Here is a 3,456-nt window from a genome sequence, read left to right as displayed (position 1 = left end):
GTGTTGTGAGTTCGTCAAGTTAGCCCTTGAGATCTTAGCGAAACTAGGATGTGGATCGGTAGGGGGAGATCTTCGCACGCACCCAGTGTTCGAAACTTGAGGGTTTTGCCGGAACCCGAGATCCGACATTTGGCGCGCCAGGTAGGGGTGCGCTGAAGCTTCCCTTCCATCGCTCCGCGTCTCGTTGCTCCATCGTCTCCATGGTGGACGCTCGCCGCGCTCGCACTGAGCGCCAGGCTGCCCTCGCCGCCCGCATTGCACAGACGGCTCCCGTCGGCAGGCCACCCCGTCGTTCTCCGTCGCCTGCTGCCAACGCCACCACCGGCCCGACGGGGAACGAGCAGCAAGCATCCTTGCTGTACCCCTTGGTGCAGCAGGACGGCCGCACCGCCACTCCATCACTGACCCCGGCCGGTTCGTCATCCCACGCTCGTCGCGCTCCCGTGGACGTGCAGGTCGCTCTATGCATGGCGCGCGAGCTCCTGCGCTACCGCCCTGTCGACGACCTCTATGAGGACTGGCTCTACCGCATCGCCGAGATTGCCAGTGGGCTCCCCTGCGCCGTCCCTCTCGCTGCCTCGCCCTCCGCTGGCCGCGGGCGGCGTGGCCCATGGAGCGCCTCCACCACCTCTGCCACAAGACGGAGTCTTGGCGCCCAGGCGCGTGGCCCCACGGCGTGACATGCCGCGTCCGGCGCCCGCGCAAGAAGAAAGAAGCCGCCAAGAAGTCCCTCGGCCGCGAGAAAATGCCCCCGCGCTCCCTGTGCCACCACGGCAAGACCACGTGCCACCTGCGACGGCGGTGCACGGACCCCATCAAGGACAAGTTCTCCACCAGCGCAGAGTCCCGGTGACCATGGCAGGCTGCCGCGCCTTCACCCTTGAGTTGCGTAGCGTCGCTTGGCCGGGCAAGTTCAAGCCGAATCTGCCTCCTCGCTATGACGGCACCCCCGCCCCCGTGGAGTTCCTGCAGCTCTACGAGCTGAGCATCAAGGCGACCAACGGCGACGAGAAAGTCATGGTGAACTGGTTCCCCATGGCTCTCAAGAATGGTGCCCGCTCCTGGCTCCTGAACCTGCTTCCAGGCTCGATCTCCTCCTAGAACGAGATGCACGACCGTTTCATTGCCAACTTCCAGGGCACACGCGACCGCCCACCAGCTGCGGGTGACCTACGCCGTGTCAAGCAACAACCAGGAGAGACCCTCCAAAAGTACATCGAGCGCTTCAACAACGTTCGCCTCAAGATCCCCAAGGTGACGGATGAGGCCATCGTCTCCGTGTTCTCCGATGGCGTCCGCGATGTCAAGATAAAGGAGGAGCTCGCCATCCATGAGGAGCTGTGCACGTCTCTAGAGCTGTTCAACCTGGTGACCAAGTGTGCAGGAGCTGAGGAGCGGCGCCTCTCCCTCCTCGAGCTCCTGGCTATGGACCCAGAGGAGAAGAAAGCCAAGGCCAAAGACGTGAAGTGCAAGGGAGCAGCCATGCTCGCGTCGGAGCCGGACACAAAGCGCGGCAGGGACCAGCCCGAGTCATCCAAGAGCAGCCGACCGACACCTTCCATAACCTGCATAGCCACAACACCAACGAGTGTCAAGAGCTCAGAGCCATTCGAGAAGGACGCTTCGGTCGACGCCCCGAGTGCAACGACTAGGGCTACGGCCGAGGAGGAGGACGTGGTGGCGGACGCTGGGATGACCATGGCCCATGCCAAGAGTGGCGCGACCGGCCTCGTGAGGACCGCTGGCAGGATCAGTCTCGCGAGGGCGCCTGGAGGGATCAGCCTCGTGAGGATCATCCTCAGGGCAACGCCGGTCTCCCTCCACTACCGCCACCACCAAGAAGGAATGACGACCACCATCAGGACGAGGGGGCTGGGGGCTTCCAGGAGCTGCGTGCCATCGCCTGCATCTTGGGTGGAGCTCAAGCCCCAACCTCACAGCGTATCTTCAAACAGTTTGCTCATGAAGTGACTGCAGTCTTCCCCAAGCTCGAGGCCACGCGCCCGCTCAGATGGTCCAAGTGCGCCATCATGTTCAGCTCGGCAGATCATCTCAAGTGTGCGGCTACCGCCGGCACCCTCCCGATGCTCTGTTCACCAGTCATTGGCAATGTGCAAGTTACCAAGACTCTCATCGATGGCGGTGCAGGGCTCAACGTCCTGTCCGTCGACACGTTCGACAACCTCCAAGTGCCGTATGATCAGCTTCAGCCCACCAAGCTTTTTTCAGGAGTGACCGACGGATCCACCACCCTGATCGGGCAGGTCCGCCTCCCCGTCACCTTCGGACAGTGCGACAACTACCGCACCGAGCTCATCGACTTCGACGTCGCCCACATCCGTCTGCCATGCAATGCCATCCTCGGGTATCCAGCCCTGGCCAAGTTCATGGTCGTGACGCACCACAGCTACAACGTCCTCAAGATGCCAGGAAGCGGCGGGATCATCACAGTCCCCAGCGAAGAAAGAGATGTGGCGTGCTCCCTCGAGCACGCCTTCCAAGCAGCGTCAATCGAAGACCCCGACAACAATGTAGCTCGGTACCCTCCTAAGGTCGTCCCCAAGAAGAAGAAGCAGCTACTCCGTGCCGGACCTCAGGAGGGCAACGCCGCAAGTGGCACCTCGTCAGGATCAGCGCCCGCACCTGGGGTGCCTCCCTCTGTCGCATAGGAAGGCGCGCCCGACGCCCTCCTCGGTCAGGGCTCAGGGGCTCTCTTCTAGAGGGCCTCAGACCTTGCCAACGTCATAAGGGAGGCACTCAGGCACCACTTGGAGGCGTGTTTCGCGGCGTGTCTCCCTCAGGAGGACACTGGGCAAGGAGCGTCTGGTGCTTAGGAGTTCATCACCAAGGTATCTCAGGAGCTTCAGGAAGCAAGGGCAATACGCGGTGACCGCCGCCCACCTGGCGTTGCTCCCCACCCACGCATGGGTGGTGAGCTGCGCGTCTGCATCGACATACCAGGGCTCAACCAAGCCGCATCTCAGGAGCGCTTCTGGCCTTCGCGTGTTGGGCGCAGCGAAGGTACACCTCACAGCTACGTTCGTATGCCGTTCGTCTTGCCGAGCGTGGCTGCTGCCTTCCAGCGCAACCTGCGGAGCGTCATGGCGGGTTAGGAGGCCAGGCACCACGCAGTCCTGGTGGAGATGGCGGCGGTCCTCAAGGAACCGCCTGGACCCCAGGGCCTCCCGAGGCTCCGGGCCCCGGTGGCTCGTGAGGGGAAACCCCTTCGCCGCGTACCTTCAGCTGCCTTAACACCCCTTCATCAACGGAACCAAGTGACATTTTCCAAGTCCATTTAGCTCGGAGCACCCAGGGGGCTGCATTATTCCCAGGCCGCGTGGGTCCGTCCCTGTGGCATGTATCCCTTCTTTTTTATGTCTTTAGCTTACCTTGCTGGGGGCGCCTCTCGGGCTGCATCATCCCCAAGCCGCTCGGGCCGGACCCAATGGCGCGTAT

General features: G+C 62.7%; 1 pseudogene; it reads left to right on the top strand.

The window, feature by feature from the left end:
- Positions 1 to 1,107: 1,107 nt before the first annotated feature.
- LOC147976020 (uncharacterized) lies at positions 1,108 to 2,669 on the top strand (annotated as a pseudogene).
- Positions 2,670 to 3,456: the final 787 nt, after the last annotated feature.

The sequence above is a fragment of the Triticum urartu genome, chromosome 4A (assembly GCF_056163025.1).
Source record: "Triticum urartu cultivar PI428250 chromosome 4A, HENAU_Tu73, whole genome shotgun sequence".
Taxonomy (NCBI): Eukaryota; Viridiplantae; Streptophyta; class Magnoliopsida; order Poales; family Poaceae; genus Triticum; species Triticum urartu.
Note: the sequence above shows the minus strand (reverse complement) of the source record. Positions and strands in the feature narration are given on the sequence as shown.